This window comes from Seriola lalandi, unplaced genomic scaffold, assembly GCF_002814215.2.
Source record: "Seriola lalandi dorsalis isolate HSWRI2012SDOR001 ecotype SW California unplaced genomic scaffold, Sedor1 jcf7180002054914, whole genome shotgun sequence".
Taxonomy (NCBI): Eukaryota; Metazoa; Chordata; class Actinopteri; order Carangiformes; family Carangidae; genus Seriola; species Seriola lalandi.
The window spans coordinates 587,738-600,621 of record NW_019525466.1 but is presented as its reverse complement, the minus strand read 5'-3'; the positions used below and the strand labels follow the sequence as shown (position 1 = coordinate 600,621).

The following is a 12,884-nucleotide window of genomic DNA, read 5'->3' as shown; positions in this document are numbered from 1 at the left end:
GCCCAAACTGCACCACTCTCCTCTAAACAAAAAACTCTGACAAGGATTAAATATAACATCTCGAAATTGTTTTAATTATTTCGATATTTCATATTTTGCCTGTTCAGTTTGATTATTTCTATATATGATTATTTCTATATATGGTTTTCCTCATGAAAGTCGTGAAATGTCGTTTATTTTATCTAAAAATACTGAAACCAGCCTATAAAATACTCCTCATATGTTTTGTCTGATCAAGCAGTAGAACATTAGCTACCCCGCTGTCTTACTAATAATAAATTCATGTTACATCTGTACCTGCTGAAGAACCAATGAGGCTTGAAAATGTTTTTTTTTATGGAATAAAGTAAAATATTTTGAAGGGGTCATTCTTCAGTGTTGCGAGTCTTTGGAAAAACAACAGCTACTGTGCATTTTTCTGAGATGAGCGTTTGTTTTGCATACCAATTACGCAACACAGAACCAATCACCTACACTATTGTCGAAAGGCACAAAGCTGTTTTTGTCGACCCTACATGCAGTAATGGCACATTGAGCTCACACACCCCTTCCTGCCAGTACAATATAGATTAGAACAATATTTTTCATATACTCTAATTGCTATCTTTTCAAGTGAATTAAATGACAGCGAAATTAATCAAGTTCTCATTTTTGCTCGGCACCCCAGGGCTCCTTCTAATACCTCACTTCTAGAACCAAAAGATTAAACTAGCGCTAATTGATCAGGTTCTTAATGCACATTCACGTCATGACGATGGTACAGTATAAGGACTGTGCAGTTTGCTTTGACTGCATGTGTTCCTGTTATATATTACTCCATCAGTTAGGGGGAAAAAAAGAAATCATGATATTTCACACAGCCGGTGTCAACTGTTCTGATGTCAGGTTAACAGCCGAGTGGACGTCTCAGATTTAAATTCACATTCATTCAAGTGTTTTTTCCTTTAGCATCTGCCATGCTTAGAAATTCTGCTCAATTTTGAGGGGCAGAGGGAAAAAGGGATATGATTAATTTAACATAACTGCTTACGGGCAGGTTTAAATGCTACAAGTTATTTTTTATTCATCGAAGACTGCAGGAGAGAAATGTTTACTTAAATGTATGATTAAAACTCTAGCCTATGTTAAAATGTTAGCCTTACAGTTAGCTCAGCCCAAAGCAGAAACATGGTGGAGCTTGCAGTTTTCTGTTGCTTTGTCTGGGTTAAATCCTGTTTCATAGACTTATGGTAAAATTATTAAAATGTCCTTTGGGCCTAATATAGCATAGCAGAGGCTATTATAACAGTCAGGGATTCCTTTTCTCTCAAAGCCTATGTAACCTAATAAAAGAATTGATTACACTGGGCATTGCTCAATCTGTCTGCATGCTCCAGGGTAGGAAAAAAAATGGATGTTGTTATAGACCACGTTGCACATAGGAAAAAGAAAATGTAGACCTAAGTCAAGTCAGGACAGAACCATTAATTCTATTATAGTGAAATAAGTGCACCAATAATATTTTGCCAACCTGACCATAGGCGGTTTTCGATTGCCTTATTCTGAGCTGCGTTGCATGTGTTAAGGAAAAAAAATAATCTATTTCCATGCAACAGTTTGAGTTGAGAGTTTGTTTCTTTTTCTTTTCTATACAAGCATAGAAAAGTTTCAGTCTCTTTTCATGAGGCAGATCATCAGGATTGTTTCCCAGAAATAACAACAATGACTGAGTAAAGTTTTCCTAACTCCGAGCGTGGGGTTTATTCTGGAGTGGATGACGCCATGACTGGTCTCACTGAGCGGGTGGCTCCTCTTCTATATGTTCTGCCATATTAATATATATATAGAGCTGAATGGGATTTTATGGGGTTCACAGCTGAAAATAGAAATCTTATTCCTCCCCCAGGGCAGAAAAAATAAACCTATCTGTGACTGATGTGCATGAGGTAACTTTAGAGTATATCTAAATCTAATAGCTTGTTGGTATGAACACCAAAGACACGAATGCACTTCTTTGTTTTTCAGTGATGCTTAGTGAGTTCCCCATTGTCACCAACAATAAGTGCGTTTGAATTAAACATGACAAAACAACAGAAGCCTGTTTTTGTCAGGGGTTTTGTACACGACGTGATCACTGAAGTCAGGCAAATCCAGTGCAGTCAATGTTATGGTGGCCTAATTTGTAAAGCATTTGTTTCCCTGTGTTACAATCAATATGACTAAGATTCGAACTGCAAGTTCAGCATATATCCGCAGTCCTACCCTCAACGAGTCCTAGACAACATTATTGACCCATTTCAGGCTTTACTTTTGCAACTTTTTTTGTTTCTCACCCACATATTTGGCAGAGTTGCTCACACGCGAAGGACACTAACAACTCAACATCTTTGTTTCAATTTAATTTGTAATTTTTGCAGTGATTTCCATTTTTCCCAGAATGCCACAGTGTTTAATCCAGTGTCAGGTATGTGCTCCAAAAATTCGATGAAAAAAGAAACCATAGAAATACGACCATGTAGAAAATAATAAAAAAAAATTCTGTGGAATATTCAGATAAGCAGGGTTAAATCAGAAAATTGAATGAAAAATTAAATGAAAATGCTTATATTTGGTAAATAAAAAATTTCTGTGGACTGTGTGGTAAAGCAGATTGTGCAACCCACACTGAAGCTTTCAGGAATGGCAGCACTCCAGCGAAAATGAGAAATCATGGCCAGAACGCGGATCAAACTGCAACGTTTATTTACATCAACTTCAAAAGGCTCAAGTGTTCTGTTGAGCACACTCAAGGAAACTGCACAGTACAAAGTGGGGGTAACCTGTCACTCACACAGAAGCAGACTGGAGAATGTTGACGTCCTGTCATGTTCAGGAGATTAACAAGAGCAGCTGACAGGTCCTAGAGGCAGGTAAACAGGTAGAACCATGCATCAAAAGTCACAATAGGAATGTCCATTTTGATTTATAGTTACTTGGACAGAACAGGCAGCAGACCATGATACAGTAACACAATCCAGAAGACCCATCTAATGCTGCATTCAAGGACATACCTTTGTGTTTTGCCTTATAAAGATGTCACGTTTAAAAAGTTTCACCAAGTGCTACACAGATTCAGAATCAACACATAAAACAAAAAGAAAAAACAAAACACAGAGGGTTGCACACATTTGTTTGGATTGTTCTAGAGGTATGAAGTTTCTAGCTTTATCTGTTCATGAGTTATGCTCATTCTTTTGAGTAGTATTCATGGGAGTTTTTTGTTTTGTGTTTGTTTGTTTTTTTCCCCTTCTCCTTGAAAAACCAGCTCCAAAGCCTCAGCTGCACTAAATATCTTACCGGTCATATCTTTTTTCTGTCACTACAAAAAACTTAGACCAACTTCTCCTTACTTAGAGCTTAGAAAAACACAGTACTACTCCCATTTAGTTTGGATATACAAGCAACTAAAAGCAAAGCCTCCGATTGGCTATGACAGCACCCACTGGAGCCAAAAGGAAATGTCCTACTCAGTGACGGGACTCTAGACGTCAGCAGCAAAGATTGTGGACGGGAATCGATAAACATACAGAAGGAAAGCAGCAATGCGCCAAGCAAACGGCAAGACTATCCAAATATTTTTCTAACTTTACATATTAGTTTATCGACCAAAGTGAGTGACTCAACGGACAAACGGAGGCTTGTTGGAAACTGCTGATTCTCTAGTTTAAGCTGGACAGCACAAGCGTTGCTGAGTAATGAAGCTTAAAGCCAACGTGATATTTAGGAGCGTATACACTCCTGTGGACTTCAGAGGGTTAATTTAAAATTCAAAGTAAACCTCAAACTAAAAATAAATGAAAATATTTGCTTTCCTCCAAGCCGACTCCTCTGACGGAAGCCTAAGTGACACAGTCAGTTGATTCAGTGCCGTGTATTTGCAAACAGTGTTGACATTTCCATAGCTTGTGATTCTTCAGTGGGAGATACTGAAGCCACACGTCGCACTTGTAATTATCACTAGGAGACTAGAGGGGAGATTTGCCCGTCTGCAGCTTATATTCACAATAAATCTTACAGGACATGATCTGACAACATGTCACCGAATACCTCCGTAGAAGAAATGAATGTCAGAATCAAACGCCGCGACTAATCTACAAGGACACGCGGCGTCTTCTTCAAACACACTTCCACTCCCGCAACGCTGACAATGAGAAATCGTCGTTAACTTTTGAGTGGAAAACCGGCACGGCTATGTGAACTGCAGCAGGAAAAAGCAATCCCCACAGCTCAAAACAATATTGTGCTGAGAAGGAATGAAGTACCGGCCAGTTGTAGAGGAGGAAGCTGAGGCTGGTTGCCGGACTGGAGCGTGCATGTCTGAGTCCTTTCGCTGATTTGCAGCACTGGGAAATCAGTGTGGGGGAAGAGAGATACTGCAAGATGCGCTGGAAGCTCAAACTCTGGTCATATTTCTTCAGTTTCCACTGCTCTGCTCACACACAAATCCTTCATATGGCAGCTAACAGTCCACTGGGAAATCCTGCTGATATGCAAAGCAGCAGAGCTAACACCTCCGTACCAGATGGTTTATCTGTTTTGAATTGGTTGATCTTTCCAGCTTTTACATCCTGACAAGTCACATATGCTGTACGCACAACTAATCTTAAACACCCACTGATTATTATCTTTCATGTCTGATGCTATTACAGAAGAATACCTTTTCATATCTTGCCTTCAGCAGAGTGAACCCTCAGAGCTCTGTTTATTGTGGCGCTCAGTAGGAGGAACAACACACTGATACTGACAGATGTTAGTTCTAAGCCTACAATATGATGGTATCCAATGCACATATGATAGTCCAGCCTATGTTGAAATTTATTCAGGCATCTTTTATTGGCTATGTAGAAAAAAAACACCAACAAAAATGTGTCAAACTGTCATTTGAGAAAATCAAAATGTGTCTGTGTCTTTACTGAACAAATCTGTTGTAAATCATCAACCCTCATTTTTCACATCATTACAACTTGGATCTCAGTTTCATAGATTGGCCATTATTTCTACTTATTCTTGTATCATTGCACCCCTCACTAATTGCCGAGATCTGAGAGAATGGTGAAATCAGTACAACAAAGTCCAATGGGGCAAGAAACACTAGCAGTCAGACAATCAGACAGGCTGTAAACAAGCCAACAGTTTAGCCAGATTATCTAACCCGGTTTCCCTGGAGGTAAAACTGAAAGTTTTGAGCACACCTGAAAACTGTGAGCAGGCACAACTACAACAACAGGTACATCAGGTCAAAGTTGGACCAGGAAATCTGTCTGTAAACTGTGATAAAACAGATATTTTGTGTAATATTCTTATAATTTTATAATTTGTTGAACCATTGGACTTGTTTTTAGCTTTGCTCCAGAATTGTAATTTTTAGAGGACAATGTTAAGTGAAAGAAAATAACAGCCAAACCTACAAACATGAGCTCTAATGAACTGGACTTAGCCATTAAAAAGGGACTAGTTTGACATTTTAAGAAATCAGCTTTGTTGCTCAGAGTTAGATGAGAAGGTCAATACCAGTTTCATATCTATCTGTAGACTATAGCAAGCAGCCAGCTAGCTTAGTTTAGCATGGAGACTGGAAACAGGGGCTCACACCAGTAACTGCTAAAATGCAGTATACTTCAGGGGTTGACAGCATAAGATGAAGGGTTTGAATATACAGTAAGCAACTGCTACCTAGCACAGGGAAGGCGACGCAGCTTTTATAAGCACAGAGCCACTTCTTCAGATCCTCTGTGAGGTTATACAATCCTTTCTCCAAGGCAACAGGGAAGGTCTTGCCCCCTCCTCACAGACATGTGTCAACTGCCACATGCAGACGTAATGTCACATACCATTTTCTCTGTTCACATTCGTACTGCTTGGTTTCCTCTTAGAGGGATTAAAAGGGGCCACTTTCAGTGTAACCTTTCCTCCATTCCCTTCCAGTGTGTCAGGAGAGACTGCTTATGAAATATGAGATATATTGCCACGCCAAGGCCGAGGCTACCAGAGTCAGACACCACAGAAAGAAAAGGACAGTGCCACAGTGGGTGTTATGACATCAAGGTGATGAATTTAATAAAGGTATTAAGTAAAGCCCAACTGACAACAAATCTAACATCCTTCCCAGACGGTGTCCAAGGAGCGGCCACTTCTCTTAAGCAAACGACAAGACAGATTTCTGTGCATTTCAATCCGTTTTACAGCTGTTTTTCTACAATGCAAATGTGGAGTCTTAGGTGGTAAAAATGTTTCCCGGGTCTGACTCACAATACCAGAGGCGGTAGAGAAAGCTATTTCAAATCAAAGGCACTGTGGAATCTGTGTGCAAGATGCAGTGTATAAGAACTGATTTCACAGCAAACATATGCGATCACCTAATGTAGGAGACAGATTGCCTTCCTGCCGAGCATAGCTACAGAACTTCACAGATCTGGGAGACAGCTGGAAGTTGTCCATGCCATCCAAAAGCGCTTGTATCCCCGTCTCTACTCCAGGAAAGTGAACCAGGAAATTCTTTGATGTTCTGAACGTATACTATGTAAATGTCATGGGGAAATCACTGTAAACTCTTTTAAGTTTGTAAATATAAAGTAACACAATAAAGAGGAAATTCAGTACATTTAATCTGTATCTACTGTACAAGCTTCATATGATGATGATGACAGGCTACTTCATGTTAGTAATTACCATGTGCATCACACGCCAAACATAGCAGGTGGTAGATCTTTCAAACTTCCGATAACGTCCAGAAAGAAACAGAGAGAAAAAAGCAAAACGATAACGTCTCTCACACTGCTTAGCTGCAAGAAAAAGCAGACGTGCTGTATGTATGGATTGAGAAACTGTTTCAGTATAACCTATGTCTAAAACAATATACTAGCTGACACATAATACAATATTCTAGATCACTGAGGAGCCTCGAGGAGGTTTCACAGACATGAAAAAAATGGCAAACCATAGTCTAATGCGCAGGAAGAAATGACCGTCTCAAGCCAATCCGTGAACTTAAGAACCTATAATGCATGTTATATTTACTGTACTTAATCTTTGCTTTTAAGAAATGGATCTTTTTAGTAGACTCAAAACCAAGTGGGGGTATATTCAGCGTGGTAAATTGATTGCTACTGAGGTATTCAGTAGCAATGCATGTATTCATGGTTCAAAGATTTCAAGATTCAGACCACTGACTATAAGGTCCGTGAAGAAAAGACGTAATGCACTGTAAACAAAAAGTGGGCTCCTTTCAGCGAGAACTACCAACAAGCCTTGAAGCCCTTGGGAGAGGTCTTGCATATCACGCTACATCCGAGGGAACCAGTGCATCACAAAAGGTTCCTTTCACCACTGACGAAGGACAACATCCTTAGAATTCACTCCACAACGACCACAGCAGAGCCACAATGCCTCACAAGCAAGAGCTTGGGGCAAAAATACAGCTCCCAGCATCGGAGGGATTCAAGCATAGCTGTGCGTCACAGAGATTTCAAAGATTTTTTTTACAATATAAAAAAAAAAAAAATAATCAAATTTTTGTCTGCTCTGAGTATTAAATACAGAAAATCAATTAAAACAGACTGACAGGCCCACCTGGAAAATCTGTGAGTGTAATTACAAAAGGCTGCAAGTAAAACAAGGACCTGTCTTCCTGTTAACAGCCTCTTTTTCTTATTGCTTCCAGTAGGTGGATGCCCTACCGTTCAGAGAGCACAGACTGGTTTTAGCCTTGAGCCCATCTGTCACTGAAAATTCCAAAAAATCAACTTGCAAAAGTGTGCAACGCTCCACACGGGTTTACCATTATATGATGCCGACAGCAAACGCCACAAAAAGCTCTTCCCTGAAGCGATGACTGAGAGCTGCTCGCTAAACTGAGAAGCCATACGCTTTATAGACACAAACACAAACAAAAGTGGCAGGTGCACCAACAACAATGCAACGTTTCCACATCACAGCAGTATAGAACAAAAGCAGAATGACTAAAGAGCAACACTGACTCATTTGCAGTCACAAGGTGTTGATGCATATGGATGGACAGCACGGTTTCTGCTGCATATAGAGCAGTGTTTTCCATACAACAGGAAACCTCTTCAAACACAGCTGAGCGAAGGCTTCGTTTCACCAAATGTAAATCAATTAGGGCTAGAACATGAGAGCCGGTGTGTCACACTGCCACTTTGTCTGCTCTCTGTCCAGTGTCTACTCTCGGAGATAGGCTGGTGCCGGGAAGACTGCCAACTACATACACACCATGACTGGGCAAACACTGCTCCCCAGGCCGTGTTATGCAGCTGACTGCAGATGCAGCCCCGAGCAATCACTGGTATTTAATCAGTGCATTTGCCACACCTAGTTCACGCTAACGCTGTTAGTTATAATCTATTCAATCCATTTATCCAGGTTAACCACAATATATCCTTTCAACATGTCAGTTCCAGGCTCTCCCCCAAGAGAGCCGAGGTAGTGGGCCACCCAGCACTCATGATCAATCTGCACAGCAATTGCCTAAACACCTATTAAATATGTGACAGTGGCTGGATGAAATACTACCTCTGAGAATGATTAGTCGATTCATCATTCAACAGTAAATTAATTGGCAACTATTCTGATAACTGAACAGTTTCACCCATTTTTCAAGCAAAAATGCAAACAATTCTCTAGTTCTGGCTTCATGGCTTGTTCACTGTTTTTAAAGATTTGGTAGATTAAATGATTAATCAAAAAATAATCACTGGATTAATCTATCTATACTGAAAATAATTATTAGTTGCAGCCCAAGGAATAACTCCCCTGCTCTGTTTCCCTGAAGGATGATTAAGGATGATAATTTTAGGACGATAGCAGAGATGGTATTTATTTCAGGCGAGGTGGTCCACCTCCGCGCTACAAAACCCCAGGAAATTAGTTTCTTTTAAGTATGTAGGTGGAGATAAACAGTACATAACATTCTATTGGCTAGATTAGGGCTAAGTAACTAACCTCACTTCTCCTTTGGCACCAGCCAAAACTGAAATGTGCCCATAGCATTGAGTATCACAAACTGTCAAGTGCCAAAAGATGACATCAGATGTTTGATGGGATTCAAAATCTTGTTTAAAGCTCATGGTATGAATGTAATTTTACTATTCTAATGAAACAGTTTCTGTACAACTGCATGTGTTTAAACTAGAGTCTAAAACTCTCAAACAGTAACCTACACAGGAAGTTTTGCTGTGCAACCTCTGTAAAAGAGCAGTGAAGAACAATTGATGTCCAGTAAATAGTGTTAAACCATTAGCAAAATGTCAGCAATTTGGCAAAAAGTTACACTGGGAAGTCCCACCAGTAAAAAGGTAACATATACAGTGTGAAAGGCTCTTATTTGGAGGGGAGGCAGTCGTGTTAGAACAACTAGGAAGTGTTATTCATTAATTTCTTATGATGGACAGTCAAATTAGATAATAAAAGAAAGATTATAAGTCATTGTCATGTATCTGACTAAGCCATGCCATAGGACAATGAAAGTAATCATATCATATCCATACAGGGTTAGGAGTATACAGCTGTTATATTTTTTTTTCACACACTGGTATCAGATCAGTACTTGCAAAAGAGCAGGAATCAGAATCGTTACAGAATTGTACAACATCCATTGTATCAGCACTATGAAAAAAAAAAATAAAATAAAAAAAAACTCAACTCTGGTGTCTTTTTTATTTAAACGTGACTCTATCATAGAACAATGAGAAACCACAATTCTTGGCTTAAAACGCTCTTATCAGCAGCCATGCCTTGCTGAAGTGTCCTTGAGCAAAAACCTTAATCCCTATCAGCTCCAGGATTGCTTCTCTGTACCTGACCTCTGACTCTCATGTAGAGGAGAATGGTAAAGGAAGGAAAAAAAAAAGAAAAAAAAGAAGCACATTTCCCTTTAGGCATCAATGAAGCATCACATTTAAACTGAGGTAGCTGCTGTAGCCCTGCCTAAGCTTACACAGAGAGTGACCAATCTCAATGGCATCTTGATAACAAATCCCAGCGAGGTTTTTATTTAATCGGCTCTGCAGAAAAATGAATCTTTAGCTTGTTTACAACATTACGTGTCAGCCAATATGTATGAAAATATAAATTTCAGGTGAGAAGAATGGGGAATAATAGATTCATTACAGCACTGTATTTTCCCCAGAGCAGTCTTAAAGTCCATGATATTGCTTTTTCACACCTGGGGATTTGTCTGCGTAGCTGTTCATCGAGCAAGTCTACAGCATTTCTCTTGAGGTATTCTTACAAATTGTTTACTTAGCATATGAGTGGGACAAGGGGAGAGTGGTTTAAACTGCTAGGCTGAGTGCAGCAAGGTTTCTGTGTGTGTGTGTGTGTGTGTGTGTGTGTGTGTGTGTGTGTGTGTGTGTGTGAGGAACTTTAGGTCTCTGAGGCCACGAGCCTCTGAACCCCTCCTCAGAAGCAGCGGGCCTCATGCCAAATCTGTTACTGCAATTACTTTTGACAGCAGCGCCTTCATTGTCCAGGAAGGTGGGTATCCCTGCGCTAAGCAACGCTGACCACAGGCGTTAGAGAGATTTGTGTAGGCAGAGTATTGCAGCATGCAGCACGCTTGCTTCGCAGCCTTGGTGAAACCATCAAGGAGAGTATATTCTTTAGTGCACACGTAGGCGTTTCTTTTGTGTGGTAATGAAACTGAGGCAAGACTTAGTGAAAATGAGTAGGAGAGAAGAGATATTGTGCAAAATGCCTGAAAGGATGCAAGGGGTGGTTATACAGTAAATATGGAAAAAAATTGCACGCTGCCTCCATGCAGCTTACTGAGGTTCAACGTTCATTCATTCCACTCCTTAAACTGGCAAACGTGTTCACCGATGTTTCCAACCTCAGACTGTGGTCCCGACACCTTTCCAGGAATCCGCTATAGATCCTGTCCCCGAGAAACCAGTGGTGTCCAGTTTAAACGCATCAAGTGCTTCCAGCGACTACTCATAACCCACATCTGTTCCTCCCTTTCGGACCCTATTCAGTTAGCACACAGACCAAACAGGACGACACACACTACACTGGACAAAGGAAATACATGTGAGAATGCTTTTCATTGATTACAGCTCAGCATTCAAGACCATCATTCTCTCAAAACTCGACTCTAAGTTCACTGATTTTGGACTGGAGATGTCCATCCTGCAGCTAGATATTCGACTTCCTGGCGGGCAGGCCGCAGGTGCCGAGAATCGACAGCCACACCTCCTCCACACTGACAGGTGTACCGCAGGGTGGTGTGTTTGTGTGTTCAGTTCCAACATCATCATTAAGTTGGCTAGACAGCACGACCATCCTGGAGGCATGAGAGGGCCTACAGAGAGGATTTGAAGACACTTGCCAGCCAGTGCCAGGAGAGCGACCTCTCTAAAGAGATTATCGTAGATTACAGGAGATAGCAGGAGGGGTGGACATCTCCCCGTCCACATTGGTGATGCTGAGCTCAAAAGTCAGCACCTTCAAGCTCCACAGCATGCACAACACCGAAGACCCCTACTGGCCACTACAAACGTACACTATGGTTAAGAAAAACGAGGCAGCCACTCTATGTCCCTGAGGAGACTGAGGAGGTTCGGCATGAACGCCTGCATCCTCACGAACTTCTGCTGGTGCACCATCGACGGGCTGCACCACAGTCTGACATGGGAACTGTTCTGCTTATCTGCGCTGTTTACCGTTTACTGCACTGCTTACATAAAAACCATGACTGCTGCTATTGAACCAGGACTGCTACATACCACACCACCTTGTCACCTTTACTTTTACACCTTTTCATATATGTATATAGTGCTACATTTTATTCAAATCTCATCCCATTTAATTTATATTTTACACGACTAGTGCTCTTATTGCTGACCTGACCCGTTTTGTCGTCCAGCACATTTTATTGCACCGTTGACCCTGTGCTAACCTACATATGACTGATAAAACTGAACTGACCTGAATTAGTCTCAGGTGTTTACATTTGAGCGCCTTTAACTAGGGCTGCAATTGATAAACAGAGACTGTACCGTAAGGTGTCTCTACCCAGTTTGCCTCTCAGCACTACACTTAATCCATGCATTGCAATGTCATACTGAGCCTACAGCTGGAAACAGGGCTGTGTTGCTGCTGCTGATGCTGCTGCTGCTGCTGCTGCTGCTGCTGCTTCAATAAAAAGGAGTTGGATATTTAAGGAGGATTAGTGTTTTGGAGTGCAACTAGATCACTGGGATATGTCAGGAAATCATCTATTTGGGATGTTTGATTGGGAGTTTGTACACTTTGCCATGCAGACGTCAGTGTATGTGGGACAGACTACAGGTTTATGTGTTGTGTAAGAACCCTCCCACTAGGAGAGAGATGACTTTGCGCGCACATACAGAAGATGAAATCAAAAGATGGTAGACTGTTGTGTAATATGTTGCGATTCTGTGAACAACTGCAACCTGATGTGTGTTATGTTTCCCTGCAATATTTCAATTTGTATTGTTGCACCTTGTGTGGCTGTGGTGCCCCCTGTGAATGGTAACCTGGTGGCACTGAGATGCATCTGTTCAAACAATAATAATAATGATAATAAACATGACATGTAGTGCAGATTCTTTATTATTCTTTCCTGCACCAGCTTCGAGTAACCTCAGAGGGAAAACATACCTGAAGTACCCTAACACTCTGACAGGAGCTTGCACTGTGGTTGAGACATTTGTGGAAGTTCTTCTAAAATGTGCAACAGAATCATGTTTGCACCTGTTCCCATCTCCTAAAATGACCAATCAGAACAGCAGCTACCTCTGCAGTAGCATGTTGCAGAAATCTGGCACAATTACTTTTCTATGCCACACAATTAAGATCATGAAAGCCTGTTAGCATGGAAGGGGGGA

At 40.9% G+C, this 12,884-nt stretch overlaps 1 protein-coding gene across 1 annotated transcript in view; it reads right to left on the bottom strand.

Annotated features, from left to right (window-relative positions):
* Nucleotides 1-12,884, bottom strand: part of tmem132e (transmembrane protein 132E) — a 343,243-nt gene that overhangs the window by 328,998 nt on the left and 1,361 nt on the right. The window lies entirely within an intron of this gene.